General features: G+C 43.8%; 1 protein-coding gene across 1 annotated transcript in view; it reads left to right on the top strand.

The window, feature by feature from the left end:
- Positions 1–254: 254 nt before the first annotated feature.
- TANK (TRAF family member associated NFKB activator) overlaps positions 255–27017 on the top strand; it is an 88164-nt gene continuing 61401 nt past the window's right edge. Inside the window, exon 1 of the mRNA XM_073647064.1 lies at positions 255–405. The gene's annotated coding sequence lies outside the window, so the exon portion shown is untranslated. The remainder of the gene's footprint in view (positions 406–27017) is intronic.

The following is a 27017-nucleotide window of genomic DNA, read 5'->3' as shown; positions in this document are numbered from 1 at the left end:
CAAATCTTTTAAAGTCACAATGTAACAAAGAGGAAGGTAATGTGATACACGCCTTTACTTCTGCTCTAACTTTGCTAATAAAACTCAGTTGTAGGGTAATTTGGCCGCAGTCAAAATTTTAACATATTTGTAATATTAGGTATTCTAAGAAAAAAAAATGTGTATTTCTAAGAATTACACAGCATATTGGGCTAAGATACTGAAAGCAATTGGTTGATATGTGATACAAATAAGGAAGCTGATGCTGGGGATTCCCCCTGGAAGTTCCCAGACATTACCAGCTCTCAGCCTCTGCACAGGCCGGTGCACTGGCAGAAAGTACACAGGCACAGCAGCCAGGCCCAGTCCTGGATCCACATAGGAAGAATATTCTCACATGGAACCTGCGAAACACCGGATAATAAGGTAAATATCAAATGGAACACCTTCTTATTAAGTCGTCTTTACTGATCATTGGAGTCACTGACATCTTGAAAAGTGCAGTTTTGCATTTCGGAACTCACAACTGGGGCAGTGATATTTCATTATGGGGGTAAAAAATAATTAAACTATTAAAATAAATGGTCCCAGAATGAATTTTATATATTACAGCATCTGCATGCAAAAAAGTTTGTACTTGTTTTATTTACATGATTATATATATATATATATATATTGAAATCAAGTAAATGCATAAAGAATATATCAAAAATAAACTTCAAAATTGCAGGAAAAAAATAAAATACCGCTCAGAATTTTAAAAAGTGTTATTTACTAATATTGCAGAACTGGCCGATGTGACATCAAAAACATTAAATGTTATAGTGCTGCGGAATATGAGGGGATCATATAAATAGATATTATTATAACAAAAAAAGTAATAAGAGGATGTAATACGATGTCTGTAGAAATGTACCACACCTCAGTGTCACCAAATATCCAGAAATTCCTGGACAGTCCATAAAAATAGGGCACATTTTCCCCTCTCCAGAAAAAAAAATTGACACGTCCATGTTTGTTTTTTAACCTTGAGAAACTTCTACATATTGTTATAACTGTAATTATCAACATTTTACAGTGAATGCAGCTGATGTCTAGATATCAGAATAATGGGCTGTGGACACATGTCACTTATAATTCTATTGATTTATTAGGGTTTTGCAATGATTCCGTAAAACATATTGATGTCCGTGATTTTTTCACAAGCTGTCCAGAAATGGTAAAAAAAATCCAATTGACAACCACCTATTTCATATGTCGGAACACAGAGTGTTTTTTTCTGGATTCTGTCGAAATCTGACAATAAATTAAATGCCGTTTTGCTATGCTTTAAAAGTTTTTTTTCGGCCTAGGAAAGAAAAAAAAAAACATGCAGCAGATATGAGAAAAGTCATACAAACTATAATCAACTCTTCTCTCCCGGACAATCCAGTGCAGAAGCTTCGGGGGTCCCCTCTGCGTTGTTACAAGTGACGGGTATGAGATTTTTGCAGCCAATAAAGGCAGGGGAGTAATTATGATGGGTGCATGGGCTGCACTTGCACCCCCACCCTGGATCCTAGGGGCGCACAAAAGGTCCCTTAAGCCCATATAAGAAAACTAATATTAGTACAGACCCCATGATAGTTGAGAACACTATTGAAGTTTTTGCTCATGCATTGCATCACCGGGGGACAGAAAATGTGAGTATAGCTTACTTTGGTGTTCTATCATACCTTCGGCAGTTTTTAAATTTTTTTTGAAAGGCAAAATAATTCTTTAAACTATTTATGTAATACGGTGACATAAAGTGCCTCCTTATAGTAGCAGACAGAGAGTATCGACATAACCATCATAGGATTTTATATACCTCTGAACAAGCTCTGTACACAGCTCCACAGAGTACATAAGGATTTAACCCCTTCACACCACAGGCCTTTTCCATTTTTGCGCTTTCGTTTTTTGCTCCTCTTCTTCCCAGAGCCATAACTTTTTTATTTTTCGGTCAATATGGCCATGTAAGGGCTTGTTTCTCGCGGGAGTAGTTGTACTTTTGAACGACACCATTGGTTTTACCTTATAGTGTACTAGAAAACGGGAAAAAATTCCAAGTGAGGTGAAATTGCAAAAAAAAGTGCAATTACACAGTTGTTTTTTGAGGGTTTTTTTTACCATGTTCACTAAATGCTAAAACTGGCTCGCCATTATGATTCCCCAGATCATTACGAGTTTGTAGATACCAAACATGTATAGAATTTTTTTTACTTAAGTGATGAAAAAAAAATCCAAAGTTTGTTAAAAAAAAATTACGCCATTTTCCGAGACCTGTAGCAACTGAATTTTGGGGGGATCTGGGACCGGGCAAGGGTTTATTTTTTGTGCTTTGAGCTGATGTTTTTATTGATTCCATTTTGGTGTAGATACGATGTTTTGATCGCTCGTTATTGCATTTTATTGTTGCAGGGACCAAAAAAACATAATTCTGGCATTTTGATTTTTTTCTCGTTACGCCGTTTACCGATCAAATTAATTATTTTTTTATATTGATAGATCAGGCGATTCTGAATGCTGTGGTGCCAAATATGTGTATATTTGATTTTTTATTTTTTTTTATTTTGAATGGGGCAAAAAGGGGGTGATTTAAACTTTTATATTTTTTACATTTTTTAATATTGTAAACATTTTTTTTTTTTACTTTATACATGCTTCAATAGTCTTAATGGAAGCTGCGAACTTCAGATCGCCTGTGCTACACACAGCAGGGCCCCAGCCCTGCTGTATGTAGCAAAAATGCTCACATGCTGTGAGCACCGACCGCTGAGAGGTGCCCATAGCATCGCGGCAATGACAACCGCAGAGGTCTCCTACAGACCCCGGGTTGTCATGCCAACCCATCGGCGACCCGCGGTCATGTGACACGGGCGCCGACAGACGGGATTAGGGACGCGCTTCCAGTGCGGCCATGATAAATGCCGCTGTCTGAGTTTGACAGCGGCGTTTAACATGTTAACAGCCGCGGGTAGATCGCGATTCCACCTGCAGTTGTTTAGGGGTACATGACAGCTGATCAGATCAGCTGTCAAGAGCCGGGAAAGATGCGGGCTCAGCACCGGAGCCCGCACCAAAGGGGAAGACGCGCCATGCAGTACGGCACATGTCATAAAAGAGTTAAAAAGTAATCGCTGTTTTCATCTTTATTTTATAAATCAATAGTACACGTGAAAATAAGAAACTTTGTGATATATCTTCTTTCCCCTCCTGGACTCCCCTTCTGCTTCTTTCCCCTCCTGGACTGATTTTCCATTCTTAATTCATGGGTAAAATTTGTTTTCAGTGAAGACAGATTTTCCCATTACTGAGATAGGAGATGACAGTTGCTGCTTTTAAAATTCTATGGAGGCTGGAGGAGGGAGGAGCTGGAGGCAGACACGGGCACTCTCCTTAAACGGTAGCTGCACTTTAAAACAATAAATTAATCAGAATTATCAGATCCAATTTCCTTTTTAAATTGTTTTATTCATTGTAGAAAAAATACATGAAAACAATCTTCCTTTTAAAATGTGAATATTTTTATTTTTAATCATTATGAATAATTGTCATATACTTTAGGTATCATGAAAATATTACTATTATTAAAATTTTTACTATTATTATTAGTAAGTCATAGTAGAAGTAGTAGTGGTAGTGGAAATAGTAGTCGTAGAAATAGCAGTAGTAGTAGGCGGCAGTGGTGGCGTGGAATTAGTATTACAGTTTTATGTATTTTTTATGTGTTTTTATTTCCAAAATGCTTTGTTCCTATGTGCCCATGACATTATATATACACACGTGGTCAAAATTGTTGGTACCCCTTAATGAAAGAAAAACCCACAATGGTCACAGAAATAACTTGAATCTGACAAAAGTAATAATAAATTAAAAATCTATGAAAATGAACAAATGAAAGTCAGACATTGCATTTCAGCCCGGCTTCCACAGAATTTAAAAAAAAATTAAACTCATGAAATAAGCCTGGACAGAAATGATGGTTCTTCTTAACGTAATATTTTGTTGAACAACCTTTTGAGGCAATCACTGCAATCAAACGATTCCTGTAACTGTCAATGAGACTTCTGCACCTCTCGACAGGTATTTTGGCCCACTCCTCATGAGCAAATTGCTCCAGCTGTCTCGTGTGTGAAGGTTGCCTTATCCAGATGGCATGTTTCAGCTCTTTCCAAAGATGCTCAATAAGAATTAGGTCAGGGCTCATAGAAGGCCACTTCAGAATAGTCCAATGTTTTCCTCTTAGCCATTCTTGGGTGTTTTTAGCTGTGTGATTTGGGTCATTATCCTGTTGCAAGACCCATGACCTGCGACTGAGACCAAGCTTTCTGACACTGGGCAGCACATTTCTCTCTAGAATCCCTTGATAGTCTTGAGATTTCATTGTACCCTGCACAGATTCAAGACACCCTGTGCCAGATGCAGCAAAGCAGCCCCAAAACACAACAGAGCCTCACAGTAGGGACACTGATGTTCCTTGAGCTTGAAGTTCACCTTTTAATCTCTTTAGAAGTTATCCTGGGCTCTTTTGTTACCATTCGAATTATCCATCTCTTTGATTTGTCATCAATTTTCCTCCTGCGGCTACGTCCAGGGAGGTTGGCTACAGTCCCATGGATCTTAAATTTCTGAATAATATGTGCAACTGTAGTCACAGGAACATCAAGCTGCTTGGAGATGGTCTTATAACCTTTACCTTTAACATTCTTGTCTATAATTTTCTTTCTATTCTCCTGAGACAACTCTTTCCTTTGCTTCCTCTGGTCCATGTTGCGTGTGGTACACACCATGTCACCAAACAGCACAGTGAGTATCTGTAGCCCTATATACAGGCCCACTGACTGATTACAAGGTTGTAGACACCTGTGATACTACTTAGTGGACACAACTTGATTTAACATGTACATTTTGTCACATTATTTTCAGGGGTACCATCATTTCTGTCCAGGCCTATTTCATGAGTTTAATTTTTTTTCAAATTCTGTGGAAGCAGAAAAGCAATGTCTGACCTTCATTTGTTCATTTTCATAGATTTTTAATTTATTATTACTTTTGTCAGAGTCAAGTTATTTCTGTGACCATTGTGGGTTTTTCTTTCATTAAACGAGGGGTACCAACAATTTTGACCACGTGTGTATACACACACACATACATACCGTGCATATACACACGCTTAATACAAATAAATCGAGAATATATGTATATATATTATATTTATATATATATTATATGTATAATATATTCTATTAAATTACATTTAGATATTTATGTATATTTATATATACACTTATATGTACATTTTTATAGATAGCTTTTATAATTGCATAGCATCACTGTCTTCTACTGTATGTTTGTAGGGTTAAGGTGCATTTGCCCTGTCCACATCTGAGTTAGAGGCTTCTGTGCGGAAAACGACGGACATTATGCCAAAATCCAAACAGGCTCCATTATAGCCAATGGGGCCCATCAAGCGCTGTTGGCGTCCATCATGTGACCGATCCCAGACTACTGGTAGAGTTGGTGTTCTGCATCTAGAATGGAAGTATAGGGGGAGCGGAGACTGTAATTGCTCTTAGATGCAGGCGCCCGAGGGGACCAAGAGGCCACATAAGAAGATACTAGTATCAGGGGCGGACGTACCATGTGTGCAACCGCACAGGGGCCCAAAAAGTAAGGGGTCACTACCATCTCCAAAGTGGGTGCAATTGTACATTCTGATGAGATATTGGGCCCATATTTTTTTTTTGCACAGGCGCCCTTTTTTGTATATGTCCGCCAGTGACTTTTATTATAGATGGTGCTCGATAGGAGGGACTTTACAGTTACATTTTGGCATTTGAGACCCTAAAACTTCAAATTACATTTTTGGGAAGAGAAAATATTATTTTCTACATTTCCATTTTCGTTAATAAATTTTCTTCCTCTTACATTTTTTTTTTTTATCTTAAACACTATGTATTCCTAGGAATTCCTGCCGGTTCGGCTCACGCGTAGCCGGACTAGTTCCTGTTATCAGGATGTTGTAGTGACAGTAGGAAGTGTCTGGTTGTCACCTTTAAATTTCCTTCTGAGAAGCTGTAAAAATGTCACTTTTTGGCTAAGTTCACACATGAGCGTACGTGTGGTATGAGTGCTGTTCGGGAACAAACTGACGTCACACGGACAGCACTGGGACCGATGTTAATCAATTGGGCTGTTCAGATAAGTTGCCCAAATCTGCGCATGAAAAAAAATGCAGCCTGCACTATTATCTTCCATATTTCGGATAAGATTCACCTTTTCAAGACTACTTGTGCACAAAAAAAAAAAATCTACATCGATCATCCACTTTTTTGAGTTAAAAATCTGATTTTTTTTATACATTCACGTGAACTGAGGCTATTTCAGAAAGTAAAACAAATATGACCAGCGAACATCCCATTTACTAGTATATGATTGATAGGTCGACCCCTACCTGCTATACTCTCCTCGAAACACAGTTGGTAAATGCTGCTGCCTTTTTTCTGATGTTTTTTGAAAATTTGATGTCCTTTTAATGTGTTTTTACACCTTCCTGAAAATGGGAATTCCATCAGGAAGTGTAGCCCTTTGATCATAATAAGAAATTATGGTAAGTTGAGTGGATGTCACAGGTACAGTAACATATGGTCAACATCCAAAGGCTGAGACCTGAAATAACTCAAATTCTGGCCAGCAAACCCCTTAGATGCTGTAGTCAATAGCAGTGAGGGGAGCTGTATAATTGGCATAATATCTAGAAGTATAACAAAAAAAAAAGTATTCACATAAAATAAGAATAAAATCTTTTCTTCCATAAGGAGAAGACAAAGTATGGTGATGACGACAAGCAAGTCACAAAAAATGTGAACCAATCGTATTTTTGGCAACTTGTTTGTCATAGCCGCAGAACCATATTCATCCGAAGTAGCAACAGCAGTTACACCCCAGCGTTAGTACCAAAATAGGCTTAAACCTGAAAGAGTTAAAAAAAAAACATTAGCAAGGCTTGAAAGGGCAATGCCTGACATAGGGATTCTGTTTCTGGTGTTTTTTAATCTTTTTAATTTAATGAGTCATGCACTGCTCACTCTTCAGTTAGAAGAGGTGGTTATCTCTTTTGGGTTTCCCCTTTAGTTAAAATGAATAGCCTGGGTAGCTTTTGGCATTGGAGGAGTGCCGGAATGACTTGCATTTACATTCAATGTCTTATCTCCATCAACTATTTAAAACAAAAAAAAAAGCAAAATTAAAGTCTGAATGGTGTCATAAAAAACATAATCTTGGAGACCTCCAGCTTCCAAATGTATGCTTTAACCAGGCAGTTCTAATCATCCAACATTCCTCAGTCAACCATTGTTAACCTCATTATTAGCAGCCAAGGCTGTATATGCTGGGATTTCTGCAAGTGGCATTTAGACTCGATACTTAATTACGGTAATCAAAATGTTTAGAAAATTTTGTTCACACTTTTTCATCATTTGCAGATCATTAACTTGTCTATCCATCCTGTGATCTTCAGAATTCCACAACTTTTCCTCCTTGGTGTTGCAATTTCACCACTCCACACAAAAATTCCAGGAGTAGGACTGGTGAGACATTCCATCAGAAAAGCCTCTTCATGGCATTACCCTCATCGTCTCCAGACCAATCTCCGGCTATCATTGCATCTAAGACAATAGCGGGACTCATCGCTAAAGAGGATAGACCTCCATTCCAGCCTCCATTGCCGTCTTGCTCTGCACCACGATAGCCCTGGAGAGCGGTTGCTTGAGGTCAGTGAAGAAACCTTCACGGGAGAACATCACACCAGTCCTAATCCTGGATTATGGTGTGGTAGCTGAACCCCTCTAGTCTTCATTCCAAGTACGCTAGCAGATCAGCATTACATTGAATTGGTGGTAGAACTAGTGGTACGGTTATTTCTCCAAAGTGTCCCAGAAGACATAGTTCAACGGGACAACATCAGGCCACGTGATGCTTGTGCTGTAAAGGTGGAGAAGTCGTCTGAACATCTTTTCTGAAGACCTCATATATTATTGCATTGACCTGCTGTCTTATGCGATTTATTCTCACGTGGCTGCAGTTTCCTGGTTAATTAGAGATGAACAGGTTAACTGTTAAAGCTAGTCCAGATTGGGAGGAGTTAAGTGGGTATGTACAAACTTTGTTCATGTTTGTTAGGAGTTGGAGAGAAGCTGCTGAAGAAGAAGAAGGAAGTATTATGTTCTGTTGTCTAGATTATAGGCCACAAGTGTGTTAAGCAACAAAAGATCTAAGGATAGAAAGTACTAGAACAACTACTACTGCAACTGATTTCTTACATGGCCGGAGTGCAGAGATTGGGAAAAGTAGAGTAATCAGGTGATATCTGACACCCCTAGTGAGTATGGCAGCTAGCAAATAGAGCTGAGGGAGGGGCAATTTACCTAGGCAGCTAGAAGGAGTGGGCTACAAGGAGGCACAGTGTTAGCCAGTTCTGGAAGTTTAGAGAATTCCTACTCTGCCCAGGGGACATGTGGTATTATTGCTATTACACATGTTTTGTTATACACATTTTTATTCCATTTGTGTGTATTGGAACAACACAAAAAAAAAACTAGAAAAAAGGCAAATTGGAAATAATTTCACACTGAACCCCAAAAATGGCCCGTACTAAATTGTTGGCAGCCTCAACTCAAATGTTGCACCCCATTTGGAATAAATAACTGCAATCAATCGCTTCTTATAACCATCAACAAGCTTCTTACACCTCTCAGCTGGAATTTTGGACCACTTTTCTTTTGCAAACTGCTCCAGGTCTCTCATACAGTACAGACCAAAAGTTTGGACACACCTTCTCATTTAAAGATTTTTCTGTATTTTCATGACTTTGAAAATTGTACATTCACACTGAAGGCATCAAAACTATGAATTAACACATGTGGAATTATGTACTTAACAAAAAAGTGTGAAACAACTGAAAATATGTCTTATATTCTAGGTTCTTCAAAGTAGCCACCTTTTGCTTTGATGACTGCTTTGCACACTCTTGGCATTCTCTTGATGAGCTTCAAGAGGTAGTCACCGGAAATGGTTTTCACTTCACAGGTGTGCCCTGTCAGGTTTAATATGTGGGATTTCTTGCCTTATAAATGGGGTTGGAACCATCAGTTGTGTTGTGCAGAAGTCAGGTGGATACACAGCTGGTAGTCCTACTGAATAGACTGTTAGAATTTGTATTATGGCAAGAAAAAAGCAGCTAAGTAAAGAAAAACGAGTGCCCATCATTACTTTAAGAAATGAAGGTCAGTCAGTCCGAAAAATTGGGCAAACTTTGAAAGTGTCCCCAAGTGCAGTTGCAAAAACCATCAAGCGCTACAAAGAAACTGGCTCACATGAGGACCGCCCCAGGAAAGGAAGACCAAGAGTCACCGCTGCTTCTGAGGATAAGTTTATCCAAGTCACCAGCCTCAGAAATCGCAGCTTAACAGCAGCTCAGATTAGAGACCAGGTCAATGCCACACAGAGTTCTAGCAGCAGACACATCTCTACAACAACTGTTAAGAGGAGACTTTGTGAAGCTGGCCTTCATGGTAAAATAGCTGCTAGGAAACCACTGCTAAGGACGGGCAACAAGCAGAAGAGACTTGTTTGGGCTAAAGAACACAAGGAATGGACATTAGACCAGTGGAAATCTGTGCTTTGGTCTGATGAGTCCAAATTTGAGATCTTTGGTTCCAACCACCATGTCTTTGTGCGATGCAGAAAAGGTGAACGGATGGACTCTACATGCCTGGTTCCCACCGTGAAGCATGGAGGAGGAGGTGTGATGGTGTGGGGGGTGCTTTGCTGGTGACACTGTTGGGGATTTATTCAAAATTGAAGGCATACTGAACCAGCATGGCTACCACAGCATCTTGCAGCGGCATGCTATTCCATCCGTTTGCGTTTAGTTCGACCATCATTTATTTTTCAACAGGACAATGACCCCAAACACACCTCCAGGCTGTGTAAGGGCTATTTGACCAAGAAGGAGAGTGATGGGGTGCTACGCCAGATGACCTGGCCTCCACAGTCACCAGACCTGAACCCAATCGAGATGGTTTGGGGTGAGCTGGACCGCAGAGTGAAGGCAAAAGGACCAACAAGTGCTAAGCATCTCTGGGAACTCTTTCAAGATTGTTGGAAGACCATTTCCGGTGACTACCTCTTGAAGCTCATCAAGAGAATGCCAAGAGTGTGCAAAGCAGTCATCAAAGCAAAAGGTGGCTACTTTGAAGAACCTAGAATATAAAACATATTTTCAGTTGTTTCACACTTTTTTGTTAAGTATATAATTCCATATGTGTTAATTCATAGTTTTGATGCCTTCAGTGTGAATGTACAATTTTCAAAGTCATGAAAATGCAGAAAAATCTTTAAATGAGAAGGTGTGTCCAAACTTTTGGTCTGTACTGTATGTGAAGGCGCCTTCTCCCAACCGCAATTTTAAGATCTCTCCACAGGTGATCAATGGGATTTAGATCCGGACTCATTGCTGACCACTTCAGAACTCTCCACGCTTTGTTTCCATCGATTTCTGGGAGCTTCTTGAAGAATGTTTGGGGTCATTGTTGTTATGATCTGCAACATGAACTAAGGAAAGATAGGGGAAAGCTGTCCCTACAGTAAGACTAAGCTGAATCCCTACGATGTAGCGGGCTGCCTGTTCCTAGTGAACAGACCCGCCTTAGTCCTCGGCTAGTCTGAACTAAGACCTGTAGAATTAAGGGAGGGGTCCTTAAAAGAACTAAGGACGGACAAAATTGGGACACCTCCTAAACAGAAGTTGTTGTAGAACACAAAAGACAAACTGACAAAAATGTACTAGAGGTCCCAGAGGACCAAGCGAACTGACAGAGATAGGCACCGAAGCACCAGGCTAGCAAAACAGTTAAACAACACTGAAGTCCAGCAAAGCCAGAAGGGAGGAGCTGGAATATAAAGGCAGATGGTCACGTGACCGCAAAACACAAGATAGTAAAAACTAACAGGAGGGTTCTAACAGTACCCCCTCTTTTATGAGGATCCTCCGGATCCTCCAGGCCCAGGCCTATCCGGAAACCTCCTGTGGAAAGCTTTAAGAAGCCTAGGAGCAGAGACATCATCCGTCCTTACCCAGGAGTGGTCTTCGGGACCGAAACCCTTCCAGGAGACAAGATACTGTAATCTCCCTCTATGCCATCTAGAATTCAAGATATGCGAAATTTTAAATTCGCCGTCTTCCACCACAGGGGGAACTGTGACAGTGGCGTCCCTATCAGATACGTCAGCCTTTTTCAACAAGGAAACATGAAACACAGGATTACTCTTCCAGGAAGTAGGGACATCCAACCTGACAGCAGACTGGTTAACAATCTGAAGCACTTTAAATGGACCCACAAACTTAGGACCCAGTTTTTTAGAGGGAATCCTCAACCGCAGGTACTTCGAGGACAACCAAACCATGTCACCCACAGTAAACAAAACCTCTTTACGTTTCCTGTCAAAATACTTCTTGGACTTCTTGTTAGCCTCTTGAAGATTGCAATGTACATTAGTCCAAACTCTCTCCAAATCACCGGAAAAATTCTCCTCCTCCGACACCGTCGACCCTAATTTGGAGAACAAGCCAAAAGACGGATGTCTCTCAGTACAACAAAAAAAAGGAGAACACCCAGCAGAGGAGAATGTATGATTAAGAGCAAATTCTGTGAGAGGCAGAAACTCAGACCACACCTCTTGCGTGTCTGCCACAAAACAATACAAAAACTGTTCAACATCCTGGTTCTTTCTTTCAGTCTGTCCATTAGACTCAGAATGATTACCAGACGAAAATGACAAATGGACTCCCAACCTGTCACAAAAAGCACGCCAAAAGCGAGCCACAAACTGAGGTCCTCTATCAAAAACAATATCTGTGGGAACGCCATGGAGTTTGACAATCTCCTTAACAAACGCCTTAGCGAGTGTCTTGGCGCAGGGCAACTTAATGAATGGAAACAAGTGACACATCTTACTAAAACGGTCCACAACCACCCAGATGACAGTAAAACCCTCGGACACAGGAAGATCAGTAATAAAATCCATTGTGAGATGCGTCCAAGGCGCACTAGGAACTTCCAGAGGGCAAAGCAACCCCGCAGCAGGAGTATGTGAAGCCTTTGACCTAGCACACACAGTACACTGACGCACCCACCTGATGACTTCCTTATGCCATCCAGGCCACCAAAAACTGCGACTGATAAGTCTCTTAGCACTAGAACTACCGCATGTTTCATAATACCTAAAACTACCATTAGGGGTCATTTTGACCCCCATTCAAAAGTACTGACTCTGGAGTAAAAATAACTTTTTTTTGCCAACAAATTAAAGAACATTTATTTTAACTTAGTAGGAACAGTGTTAAGATCAAGTACAGCAGTTTAACGCATTTTCCTTTTACATGGTCATAGCATGCGGTGTCCAACAGTTAACACAAACAGTACTTTCTTCCACTTTCCCAGTGCATTTTCCACAAACTGGTTTGTTACAGCTTGCGCAACTTTTAATTGTTTTGTTTTCGTTGCATCTTCCAACTCCACATTTTCGACGCTTGCGGATTTCTTGTCCTTTTGTTTGTGGTTCAGACATTGCGGATGATGGGCCACTTCTTGATTCCAAATAATTCTTGCGAAGGTCTAATGCCAGCTGAAGAATGAACTCCCGTCTTCTAATTTGACTCCCAGTTGCTGTTTTATAGAGTATTGTTGCGTTTATAGCTGCTAAATCAAGTACATTACAAAACACCTGAACAGGCCATCGGCGGCTTCCAGATTTTGTGGTGTACTTTCGAGCCATCTGATCTACTGTGTCCACTCCAACCTTTGTTTTATTGTAAAATTTTACCGTTTCCATTTTTTTTTTCTTGTCGTTTCCAACTGCTACATCTGGGTGAAGACTACTGAGCAAAATGACATTCTTATTTGGTTTACCTTGGTAAACTGTAAGAGTGATGTCACCATTCTTCATCAGAGTAGTCTCATATGTATTTGTTCGTAGGTTTTTTTGCCAAACATGGAATCTCTTTTCTTGCACGGTTCATCGTTCCCACAATGCTTGTTCTCTTGGCTTTCAGTGTATTGGCAAGTTTCAATGAAGTGAAAAAATTATCTGTAGTAACATTTCTTCCCTTGTTCAAAAATGGATCCATTAGTTTGAGAACAATGTGTTGTGCAAGAGACCGATCAGCCGGTCATTGTTCATCTTTTCCCAAATATGGAAACCCATTGCAGAGGTATTTGGATTCTACGTCAGCTACCAGCCAGAATTTTATTCCAAATTTGTCCGGCTTATTGGCTATACATTGGGTGAAAGGACATCTTGATTTAGTTGGAAAAAGCTGTTCATCAACTGTCAGGTTTTGTCCAGGTTTGTAACACAGTATACAATTTCCAATGAAGCGATTCCACACTTCAGAAAATAAAGCAAACTTGTCATTCTTCAATGTATCAGATTGGGTGGATTTGATGTCAAATCGTACAAATCGCATCAATTCTTTGAACCTACTTCTCGGCATAGTGTCTTGAAAGAAGCGAGGACCCCAAGTACTTGACCACAAGGTTTTTACAGAAAGACCATTTGCATTATATGCGCCCCTCACATATAATATTGCAGTAAATGCATCAAGCTCGATTAGAGAAACTGTCCATTTATCATCTTCAAGTTTCTGACGAGCCTCCATTTCTGTACACTTTTTTATGTGGCGAAGTATAGGTTCATCAATTAGCAACCTCCATGCACTTGATACGTTCCCATTGATGATCTCCCGTTTGGCATAAGGGGTGGGTCCAGCTGTTTCTTGTAGAATGTTTTGTTGGGACAGTCGGCCAGTAGATGCTAAAGCAATTGGGACAACTTCCCACACAGTTCCATCGCGACAAGTCTCTTTATGACCCACAGCAGGTGGAATGTCCACTGTACCTTTATTTCTCCCTCCGTATCCAAAATATTGTGGTTGGGTCCCTCTTCCTCTACCTCTCCGCAATTGTGGTGTGGCCGTACATCTTGTTGACGTAGTAGGACGTCCATCATCCTCTCCAGAATCTTCGGTATCGTCAATTATATCACTGTTACTGCTTGAATCTGATTCTTCGGAAATATCACGAGGAAAATATTCTTCATCAGACTCTGAGTCTATTTGTTCCTGATTTATTTCTTCTGACTCATTTTCAGATAAATTCTGAAGACATTTCAAAATTTCATCACTTGTCAGACCCCTCTGCTTACTCATGCTTCAAATATACGTCGCAAAAAGGGACTTGTAAGATCGCAGAAGTAATAAAACGACACTGTACAAACATGCAGAGTTGTAGCTTCAACTGTAATGTTTGCTACTGAAGTGCAGACAGAAATCGCTAGAAGAGACATGGATCAAACATGTTCAGACAAGTTTAGACAAAACAAAATGCTGAATCATCCCTGATATGCAAAGACACAATTACACTCTACAACTAGGGAGAAGCACTGTGATTTTCTGTACTCTGTAATATTAGGTGACTTGCCTACTACTACTTTTATGTATGGGGTCAAATTGACCCCTTCAGTACTTATAGGTATGAATTGTAAAATCCGGGCCCCTGAAAAAATTACAATTCATTTTTGTGTCCTAAAATATACACTACCATGAATAAATAAAAGTCACAAAAACTCAGAACTCATTTGTCAAAATTTTAGAAATTATAGGAAAAATAAATAGTAAAGGGTCAAAATGACCCCTCCGGTAGTTCTAGTGTTAGTTTCCGAAATTCCTGGATGACCTGCCAACCGAGGCTCATGACACTCCACAAACAAATCTCTCCTAAAGGCTCTGGGCATGAACAAACTCCCATGGGGAGTGTTAGATGGCGCATCATCTTGAGCTTTCAGAATCCCATTCTCCAAAGCGGAGTCCAAAGCCGCCACCACAACTCCTTTCTGTAAAATGCTCTCCTCCTCCTCAGCACCGACCGTAGGAGAGAAGCTGCGAGATAAAGCATCGGCTTTAACATTCTTAGTACAAGGGATATAGGTAACAGAAAAATGAAACCGAGAAAAAAAAAGTGCCCACCTAGCTTGATGGGCATTCAAGCGCTTGGCTGCATCCAGATAGATCAGATTCTTATGATCTGTGAAAACCTGAATAGGAAATCTAGCGCCTTCCAAAAAATGACGCCAATGTTCAAATGCAAGTTTAATAGCCAGCAACTCCTGATTTCCCACATCATAATTCAGTTCGGTTTCCGAAAATTTCCTCGAAAAGAAGGCACAAGGATGTACTCCACCCTTGTTCTCCTGAGACAAAACTGCTCCGACCCCCACCGATGAAGCATCGACCTCGACCAAAAAAGGCTTGGTCTCATCAGGCTGCATAAGGATAGGGGCAGAACTGAACCTCTCTTTGAGATACTCAAATGCTTCAATGGCCTCAGTAGTCCACTGGGCCGTATTCGCACCTTTCCTGGTAAGATCGGTCAGAGGTTTAACAATTATAGAAAAATTCTTAATGAATTTCCTGTAATAATTGGCAAAACCCAAAAATCTCTGTATAGATTTCAAACCAATAGGCCTAGGTCATTCCTGCACAGCCTGAACCTTCACAGGGTCCATCTCAAAGCCCTCGCTGGAGACAATGTAGCCCAAAAAACTTATTTTCTGCACAGCGAACTCACATTTCTCCAGCTTAGCAAAAAGTGAATTATCACTCAATAACTGCAAAACTTCACGTACACTCTGCCAATGGGACTCCAGATCTGGCGAATAAATCAAAATGTCATCCAAATACACAACCACATTCTTACCAATCAAAGGTCTCAGGATGTCATTAATAAGGTTCTGAAAAAATGAAGGTGCATTGGTAAGACCAAAAGGCATCACCAGATTCTCAAAATGACCTACCGGAGTGTTAAAAGCAGTTTTCCATTCATTACCCTCCTTCACTCGTAACAAATTGTATGCCCCCCAGAGATCAATTTTGGAGAACCACTTGGCTCCCACTAACTGGTTAAACAAGTCAGGAATTAACGGCAATGGGTAGGAATTGCGTACGATAATCTTATTAATTTCACGAAAATCCAGACATGGACGTAAACCGCCGTCCTTTTTTTTAACAAAGAAGAATCCAACTGCCACCGGCGACTTAGAAGGTCTAATGTGACCAGCAGCCAGGCTAGTCTCTATGTACTCCTCCAAGGCCTTTCTTTCAGGGATAGTCAGATTAAATGAGCGACTCTTGGGAAGAGTAGCACCCAGAACAAACTCAATGGTGCACTCATAATCCCTATGAGGAGGTAAAACTTGCGACTCCTCCTCCGAAAAAACCCTCCAAAAATTTTGAATAGGTACAGATAATTCCCCTTTTTCCACAGCCGCAATGCGACTATTACAACATTTATCATAGCACTTCGGACTCCAAGACTTAATCACATTAGTAGACCAGTCCAGTAAAGGATTGTGCAGTTTTAACCAAGGCAATCCTAGAACAACTGGAGAGGGCAAATTATCCAAAACAACCAAGTCCAAAATTTCTTGGTGAACTCCATTGATAGTGAGAGGAAATGCAGCAGTCTTGTGAGTAATACATTTCAAAGGAGTGTTATCAATTGCAACCACAGAAATAGGTGATGACAAAGGTTTGGATTTCAATTTAAGGTTTTCGAAAAACCCTTTATCAATCACATTAAGTGTTGAACCACAATCCACAAATACCTGAAATTCAATCAAATCTCCCTGCAGAGTAGTACTCCCAGAAAGAAATACTCCTGCAGAGCGTAAACAAGCTATACGGGCGTAACTGACCTTTTTTTTTCTTTACTTAAACGACGCTCACAATACTTAATCAAATGGTCAGCTTTACCACAATAAAGACATAAACCCTTGGCGAATCTCCGGTCTCTTTCCTGAGAGTGGAGTGACATTGCCCCAACCTCCATTGGTTCTCCGCTGTCAGAGCAGATGTTCTGGGAACTAGGACCTGACGTTACAGGAGTTTTTACATCATTCACTCTGGACCTCAGTCTCCTGTCCACACGAACAGCTAACTGCATAGCTTCCTGCAGAGTCTCAGGAGCAGGGAATGCAATTAGCAAATCCTTAACCCTTTCACTCAGACCAGCAAGAAATAAACATCTCAGCGCAGAATGATTCCATTTAACTTCTGAGGCCCATCTCCTGAAGTGTGTGCAATAATTTTCAACATCATCTGACCCCTGATTCAAACGCCTAAGTTCTGATTCAGCAGATGAGATTCGATCAGGATCGTCATATAATAGCCCCATAGCAGAAAAAAATTCTTCAACAGACCTTAAACACGGATCATTAGGTTGGAGAGAAAAGGTCCACCCCTGTGGTTCTTTGCGCAAAAGTGACATAATAAAACCAATGCGCTGTGATTCATTCCCAGAGGATCTTGGTCTCAAACGAAAATATAACAAACAAGCATTTTTAAAGGAAAAAAAATCTTGCTGTTTACCATAAAAAACATAAGGCAGTCCTACCTTGGGTTCAACAAAATGCGCTCCAGAACAGCTACTCACATGTTGCTGGAGCTCGGCCACCTCCAGAGACAATCCCTGCAAGCGTTGAGCCAAATCCTGGACGGAAACCATACTGATCCCCGAATTTCTTTCCTTTAAGTTTTTTGGGCTGGACTTACTGTTATGATCTGCAACATGAACTAAGGAAAGATAGGGGAAAGCTGTCCCTACAGTAAGACTAAGCTGAATCCCTACGATGTAGCGGGCTGCCTGTTCCTAGTGAACAGACCCGCCTTAGTCTTCGGCTAGTCTGAACGAAGACCTATAGAATTAAGGGAGGGGTCCCTAAAAGAACTAAGGACTGGGACAAAATTGGGACACCTCCTAAACAGAAGTTGTTGTAGAACACAAAAGACAAACTGACAAAAATGTACTAGAGGTCCCAGAGGACCAAGCGAGCTGACAGAGATAGGCACCGAAGCACCAGGCTAGAGAAACAGTCAAACACTGAAGTCCAGCAAAGTCAGAAGGGAGGAGCTGGAATATAAAGGCAGATGGTCACGTGACCACAAACCACAAGATAGAAAAAACTAACAGGAGGGTTCTAACAATTGTCCTGCTGGAAGACCCACGACACAAACCCAGATTTCTGACACTGGGCACTACATTGCCACTCAAAATCCTTTGGTAATTTTCAGATTGAAACATGCTTGAAACAAAGTTGTTTACCCAGAATTTTAGTAAGTTGCCAACAATTTTGTTCGGCCCATTTTTCAGAGTTTCGTGTGAAATTATGTCCAATTTGCCTTTTTTTCCTCTGTTCTTTAGTGTTGCTTCAATACACACAAAGGAAATAAACATGTGTATAACAAAACATGTGTAATTGCAATAATTTTCTGGGTGCCAACACTTTTCATATATGTATATAGATGTTCCAAAGTAGTTATTTATGACGTATATAAGCATTTAGTATTAGTAAAACAAGCATATTGGCGGTGCTGACGGCGTATTTTTACGTGTTTAGTGAAGTTTGATCTTACCTGTTCTTAATATGACGCTTCGGCAATAAATGTGTCACTTGACCTAATTTCTTTCACGTCATTTAGATCTTTGTTGTGGAAGTTTCAAACTTTTTACGTTTCCTTTGAAGTGATAATTTACGTTGCCAAGCAATGTCGTAGTGAAACATCAATTAACAGCCAACAAATACAGTTTATATCTCTGTAATTATTTCCTTAGAATAGTTTCCTGTACTTTATGGGCATAGGTGGCGTTGGCACATGTAGCAATGGCATTGACTGTAAGAGGAAACAATACCCCATGTTTTATTTCTGTATACTAGACCTCATTACATTCATTCCATAAATCAAGTAGATATAACAAGAAAAAAATGTCTGTTTTTTTAACTCCTTGGACCTGCGCTACATCTGCGCATATGTTGTGATGGTATTCACTTGTATTGGGATAAGATATTGTACCAGACGCAGCCTGCGGACAGATGTGACGTTGTGTCTGGAAACAAAGCAGATCCTTCTTTTCTAAGGCTATGTGCACATGTAGCACCCTGAGGATTCGGCTGCTACAGGGGTATTGCACCTCAACCCAGAGGTGTGATATTCCACTCTCGGGTAAGGATGGAGTGTGGAACTGAGCTCGGTAGGCTGCGTGCACTACACACATCCCATTTCCGGGGAACAGACCAACGGTACTCCCACTTAGAAATGTGCAGGTACGACCGAGTCTGTTCCTGGCTGGAGTGGGAGGGGGGTGGTACATCCCAAGTAGTGTAGGGGCAGATAGGGGGAGCAGCCTGGGTAAAGATAGGAGCTCATTGGGTGCTGGTCGCCTGAGCTCACACATAGAGGGTGTATATAAGGTGGGCACCATCAAAGAACAGGGTCAGTCTGTCAGAGTCAGGAAGAGGAGCAGAGCAGACCCAGAGAGAGAGAGAGGAGAAAGCCAGAAAGACCCAGAGGGGGAAACAGAAAAGGAACTCTGAGAACCCAAAGTCCATCAGCGGGTGAAGAGTTGGCAAAAGGGTACCGGAACCCAAGCTGGTGGGGGCAAAAGCACACCCTAGCCAGAGACCGGAGGCCGTGGGCAGCGTCTGCCACGGCCACCCACCACATCCACCCCGAAGGCATACCACGTGGAGGGTCAGGGAACCCAAGGCCAAGGGTCTCCCAACAGAAGGCCCGAGGGAGCTGGACCTAGGTGGATCACTAGTGGGGACGGCCAGAGGAAAGGACAGAAGGAGAGCTCAGGGTCACGCTCCGGACTTGCTTGGGGGTTGGCTGGATCCAGGACCTGGTGGACGCAGCACGGCTCGGGTGGTCACTTGAAGCTGGAGTGACCGGAACATCAGCAGTGAGTAAATACCCTAAACTGCACAACCCGACTCTGTCTTCATTTTACATCTACGCTGCACCACCACAACCCGCATCCTCTGCACCTGACCCCCTGAGGCTATACCCCACCCGTTGGGGGTTATACCATCAAACGCTGCACCTACACCATCAGCCTCAGCGGACCCTGCTGCAGCGGCGGCCATAGTGACCGCAATACAACGGGTGGCGTAGTCGACAATAAAGAACTTAATAACATCTGTAGGACTGCCACATACAACTGAGTTTGACACCCTGGGCACGGACCGGGTCACAGCCACTCGGAAGACTACAACTCCCATCTGATCCGGCTCCGGATATTCCCCCTAAAGAATATGGCCCAGGGGGCGCGTCAACTTTGGCGTAGTCGGCAGGATTACGTGCCCGCAACACCCGGGTACTGCGTGCCTGAAGAAAAGAACGAGTTTACCTCAAAAAGAAGTCTCCTGCCGGTTCCGGAGGGTCCCCGCCATCGGACTCCATCACAGGTCGATTCCCGCCGGTTGTCCGCCATTAACAGCTTTTTCCCGCCATCTGCAGAGTTTCCCGCCACTGGGAAGCGATTCCCGCCATTTCCGAAGATTTCCCGCCTTGCCAGAGCGGACGCCATTATGGGCGTGCCAGAGGGTGGCGAGAGGCCACCTCCCATCGTGGGCCAGGACCGAAAATGGCGCCAAAAGTGGAAACCGCCCCCACCAACAGAGACTGTGATGCTAGAGGTGTCTGTCAGCGTGAAAGAACTGCCCCTGGAGCTGACAGTCACCAAGTGGCCCCGGGACCGCCCTCGAGGTGGGAGGAGACGAAAGGAGAGAACAAAGATGGGTGTCGCTTGGAGCAGTCTGGAGAGAGCGCACCCGGAGGCAAGAAGCCTGGAGAAGAGTATCGGAGGAGCTTACCCGGAGATGGCGAGAAAGCAGAGCAGCACCGGCCCGTTGGCCAGGAGCCTGCTAGAAACAGAGGAGGGAGAGCAGAGCAGCACCGGCCCGCTGGCCAGGAGCCTGCTGGAGACAACTGTAGGAGAGCAGAGCAGCACCGACCCGTTGGTCAGGAGCCTGCTGGAAGCAACGACCCCACTAGGCCTAGTGGAGGTCCTAGCACAGCTTCCCCGAGACCGGGAGTGTGCACAGACCGCTCTGGAGGGCCTCGCAAGGAGGATGGCCCGGGTGCAGCGAGAGACGTTGGCGGAGTGGAGCCGTGAGATGGCCCAGCAGACCGAGACCTGTCAGCGGAGCACGCCACCCGAGACGAGGAGACAGACCGCTTCTGAGGATGGCGCGGGAGGACTGAAGGCCGGAGACGGCGCCGAGAAGGGAGCCGAACGAGTGGAGGCAGGTAAAGGGGACGTCTATACCCCAAACCGGGAAACCGCGTACCTGCCCCAGCTCCCCGTCGCAGAGCCCGAAGTCTATCCTGCCGTGCCCGTCGCTGCAACGTCACCGCCGCAGACTAGGCCTCAAACGGGAGCCGCGACCCCTGTGACGTCACACGCCTCGACCCCGAGCGTGACCAAGCAGGAAGTACCACCAGCCTGGTCGCAAGGCCTAGTACCCCCGGGCGCCGCAATACCAACAGCGCCCCCTACCTCCGCGGAGCCCCCGGCCTGGTCGCAGGGCCAAGTAGCCCAGGGCGCCGCCGTCCTTACGGTGCCCTTTACCTTCCAGATACCCCAGGCCTGGCCGCAAGGCCCGGGCAACCCGGGCGCTAACACCACCGCGCCCATAAGACCAAGAGTGCCGCATCTGGGAGAGGACCTGTACGCCCAGCATACGTGCCCGGATGGGCAGCCATTTATATGGCCACCGGAGTTTCACCATCCCCGACTCCGGAAAGAGAGACCCCTGGATGAGCCCCTGATTCCGGCTCCGAAGCCCGTAAAGAGGATCTCGCCCCCGCTGGCGGAAGCGCAGTTTGAGTGGGACCCCACCGGAGAAGATCTCATGGGGTTCACTCAGGAGACTCGGGCAGCTGCAGCGGAGCGTGCTGAGTGCTGCCGCCAACAGCTCGAGGTCTTCGAGAGGGAGCGGAGAGAGAGGCGGGTCCGGGAACAGCAAGCTCAAATAAGGAGCGCGGAGCAGAAGAGCCGGGCCAGGAGAGACCCCCGTGCAGCGCATAGTCCCCGCACCACCGGGACTGTGATAAAGTTTAACATGCAGCATGGGTGGGGCTTCATCCGAGACCACCGCACCCTAGGCGACGTCTTCGTGACGAGGAGAGACGTTGAGTCCCACCTACCGGAGGGACACAGAGGTCGTGACCTTTACATCGGGGACGAGGTCACCTTCACCCGGCACAAGTGTGCCAAAGGACCCTACGCCCTCCATGTGCATCGCCTCACGGAGGAAGAGCTGCGGTGTGAGGAGGAAGAGCAAGAGGACCCAGACGGGTCTGAAGCCAAAGGTAACCATAAAGCAAGAGCAGGAGGACGCCGTCGTTAAGTACAGCGGAGCCGAAGCTGTATATAGTTGCCCGTCGGGGCACCGTGAACTGAAACTGTTACTGTTGCTAAATATAGTCCCCGTTGGGACCAGCAAGTGTGAACTGTTACCCGTATTTCCCTAAATCCCACTGACCGAGGACTGAGAGCGGTCATTCCTCCCTAATATCTGGCCGAGGTCTGAGAGCGGCCATATCCCCTGTAAATAGTTGCGCGTCCTAAAGCGCCCCTACCGGTTTTATAGGAAAACCATTTTTTTTCAAGAAAAGACTGTCGCACTGTACCCGGTCACACGTTGCACAGTGACCGGAGGAGGAGCCAGAAGCGACGAGAATGTTTTATATGAAAAGTTTTATGCTAATATATGTTGTTTTATATGTTTTATATGTTTATGCAAAAATTTGTATGTTTGGTGTTGTTTATGTCTTACAGCCCGAGGACGTGCTGTGATTTACCAGGGGGGAATGTAGCACCCTGAGGATTCGGCTGCTACAGGGGTATTGCACCTCAACCCAGAGGTGTGATATTCCACTCTCGGGTAAGGATGGAGTGTGGAACTGAGCTCGGTAGGCTGCGTGCACTACACACATCCCATTTCCGGGGAACAGACCAACGGTACTCCCACTTAGAAATGTGCAGGTACGACCGAGTCTGTTCCTGGCTGGAGTGGGAGGGGGGTGGTACATCCCAAGTAGTGTAGGGGCAGATAGGGGGAGCAGCCTGGGTAAAGATAGGAGCTCATTGGGTGCTGGTCGCCTGAGCTCACACATAGAGGGTGTATATAAGGTGGGCACCATCAAAGAACAGGGTCAGTCTGTCAGAGTCAGGAAGAGGAGCAGAGCAGACCCAGAGAGAGAGAGAGGAGAAAGCCAGAAAGACCCAGAGGGGGAAACAGAAAAGGAACTCTGAGAACCCAAAGTCCATCAGCGGGTGAAGAGTTGGCAAAAGGGTACCGGAACCCAAGCTGGTGGGGGCAAAAGCACACCCTAGCCAGAGACCGGAGGCCGTGGGCAGCGTCTGCCACGGCCACCCACCACATCCACCCCGAAGGCATACCACGTGGAGGGTCAGGGAACCCAAGGCCAAGGGTCTCCCAACAGAAGACCCGAGGGAGCTGGACCTAGGTGGATCACTAGTGGGGACGGCCAGAGGAAAGGACAGAAGGAGAGCTCAGGGTCACGCTCCGGACTTGCTTGGGGGTTGGCTGGATCCAGGACCTGGTGGACGCAGCACGGCTCGGGTGGTCACTTGAAGCTGGAGTGACCGGAACATCAGCAGTGAGTAAATACCCTAAACTGCACAACCCGACTCTGTCTTCATTTTACATCTACGCTGCACCACCACAACCCCCATCCTCTGCACCTGACCCCCTGAGGCTATACCCCACCCGTTGGGGGTTATACCATCAAACGCTGCACCTACACCATCAGCCTCAGCGGACCCTGCTGCAGCGGCGGCCATAGTGACCGCAATACAACGGGTGGCGTAGTCGACAATAAAGAACTTAATAACATCTGTCGGACTGCCACATACAACTGAGTTTGACACCCTGGGCACGGACCGGGTCACAGCCACTCGGAAGACTACAACTCCCATCTGATCCGGCTCCGGATATTCCCCCTAAAGAATATGGCCCAGGGGGCGCGTCACACACAGTTATTGTGAGGAGGTTTAGAAGCAGAAACTGAGCATAAACTCTACAAATCCTCCTCAAAAACTTGGAGGTTCTGCTCAGTTTCCACTTTAAAAAGACACTGTGTACACATATACACACAGCCTAATTTTGGACCACCCCTTTAATACTGTAGAAACACACTACATGTCACACAATACCACCAGATGGCGATACATTGGCATAAAGCAAAGGATCACTGCTGCTTTTTTCAGCTCCAAAGTACACCACCACAATCACTTTTTTTTAAACTTTATGGTTTGTCAATAAAATAGGACATAGCTGAAAATTTGGTAGAGGACCAACTTCTCAGACCAGGGGCGTAACGATCGCAGTCACAGAGAATGCGACCGCGACTGGGCGCATGCAGGAGGGGGGCTCGCCGACACCGGCACCCATTTCAGCTGGATGTGCGTCCAAGGGACCAGGATGGGGGTCATATATTGCAGAAAAGAGCCCAGGATGGGGAGACAATTATACCTGGAAGGAACCCAGAATTGGGGGCATATATACCAGGAAGGAACGCAGAATGTGGGGCATATAGACCAGCAATGGGGGCATATATACCAGGTGCTGGACATATATACCAAGAAGGAATGCAGGGTGGGGGGACATATATTCCAGGATGGGGAACATATACCAGGAAGGAATCCAGGATTGGGGGCATATATACCAACATGGCATATATACCAGGTGCAGGACATATATGCCAGGAAGGAACGCAGGATGGGGGACATATATTCCAGAAATGAACCCAGGATGGGGAACATACATACCAGGATGGGGAGCATACATACCAGGATGGGGAGCATATTTACCAGGGAGGGGACCAGTATGGGAGATATATATATCTGGAAGGGACCCAGGATGGGGGACATTGAAAAAAGGATGTGGGACATTACTACGTAATGGGGGGGGGGGGAATATATATGTCCTTTTAGGATTTAGAACACCTAAAGAGCCCATACATCTGACCAACATGCAGGTGGTGAAACGTCCAAATTTTGCATTGGGACACATTGGACTGTTGCTTCTAAGACCCCTGACTACTTTGAACCCCACAATTGCCCCAAATCTTTATGCCAGAAAGCATTGTGGGCATGGCCTGTTACCCTTTATAAACAGTAGCAGGAGCATCAGAAAGAGCTGAAGGTGAGTATTTGGCTCATTCATCTCTATGAAGAGGGACTGTTCTCACCTTGATGGGTTCTTGGCTACTCTTATTATCATCTAAAAATTGTCCACTAGATTTTTTTTTTTTAATAATCTCCAAAATTTATGCAAAATAAAACCACAATATAAGAAAGTTTTGTTCCATACAGTCCTCTGCAGTGTAAAAGAAAACACGCTGTATGAACAGCAATATGGTTCCATGTCGAAATCAATAGAAAACTAATTCAAAAACTATTTCAAACCATGTTTGAACAGTATCCGCTCTAAAATCCACCAAAAAATATCTTTGTGTAAATATACCTTTAGCGGAAGCCCAAGATAGACAATGTTAGATGATGCAGCCATAGTGGTGTGCAACTTAAAATTCTCTGTGCCCATAGGTTGCACATTCTGAACTCCTCTGTAGGACCAAAAAAACGAAAATCGTAGAAAAAAAAAAACAAAGGTAGAAACCAAAGTTAGCTAGCAAAACTCTACTGACCTTAAAAGGACCATAAAAAGCCACATACCAAAATATCATGGAGTCAGACTTTACCAAATTTTGTATACAATTTTTATTTGAGCCTTAAACTAAAACCACAGCGACTAATCCTTAATTTACAAGGTTCTGCGGAGTTGCTTAAGTTTGTTTTCAGCCACAATGTTGGCCCCGATTCATCAAAATGTTACGCCTGTAAAACACTTTGAACAGTTGCAAATTTTGGAGACTTGACATTTTTACGACAGTTTCGGCCAGCTCTGCAAAAATGGGTGGAACTGGGGCGAGATGGGGGCAGGACAGGGCATAGCGATGCCCACTCATCTAATTCATGACGAGCTGCAGCGTGCAGTATGCCACAAATCTTACTCCAGTCTCTGACTGGAGTAAGGTTTTTGACACTTTTAAAATGTGCCGGATTTATCAAAACCAGCATGAACAATGGCAATCTTAATAAATCGGGGTCAATATGTTCCATTTCCAGTAGGACAGTGGCAGGTCTGGTAAACAAGTAATTGAAAATGTGTCCCCAAAAACTTGGACCCCTGAAGTTCTGCTCTGCCTGATAACTGTCAGAAGAACATTCACTTCTTCATACCACCAACCATTCTGTTTTTTGTTTTTTTTTGCAAAATAGACAAGACTTATAAATTTGCATGAAATTGAGTGTTCCTGTGATCTTTTGTGGGTGTTCCAAAGTGGGGCTTAAAAGTGTCCCGTGAAAAGGAACACAAATATTGGGCTTTCTGTTTTATATAATGATTCCTGATTGCCTCTTTCTTCATTAATTCCAAATATTTCAATTGGGAAAAAAAGAAAAAACAGAATCCTTGTTTTTCTTTTAAAAATAAAAATACCTATAAATGGTGTTCTTCCCTAATCGGTGCCCTGGGCAACCACCTACACTGCCCAACCCAGGTCCTTCCGCTGTAACAGAAGATCACTGACACTGCAGTATACTGCTCAGACCTCCACCCGTTGCCATCTGCCCACATAGTTTCTGTGGTAAAAGGATAAATGACAGTCGCTATCACAAGACACACCAAGTCCCTTCTTCTTTTATCTTATCTCTGGGTCTTAAATCATCTTAAGAAACTAAGTATAACTTTGAAATTCTCAAAAGAAGAGAGTTTGAAGAGCGCTACTGAAATTGTAGAAGATAAAATTTGCATTTTACCTATTATATTAGAGCCCTGTGCTGAATCTGTGGTCATCCGGAGCTGAGCTGTGCTAGATCTGAGGTCATCCGGAGCTGAGCTGTGCTGGATCTGTGGTCATCCTGAGCTGAGCTGTGCTGGATGCTGTGCACAGGTTAGCCAATAAGTCAATATATATCCCCGGCCTCAATGCAAAATCATGGCATGTGCCATTAGAATATTTATAT

The sequence above is a fragment of the Phyllobates terribilis genome, unplaced genomic scaffold (assembly GCF_046119375.1).
Source record: "Phyllobates terribilis strain yellow unplaced genomic scaffold, ASM4611937v1 Scaffold_9__5_contigs__length_417890890, whole genome shotgun sequence".
In the NCBI taxonomy this organism is placed as follows: domain Eukaryota; kingdom Metazoa; phylum Chordata; class Amphibia; order Anura; family Dendrobatidae; genus Phyllobates; species Phyllobates terribilis.
The sequence above is the reverse complement of the archived record's forward strand: the minus strand, read 5'-3'. Positions and strand labels throughout refer to the sequence as shown.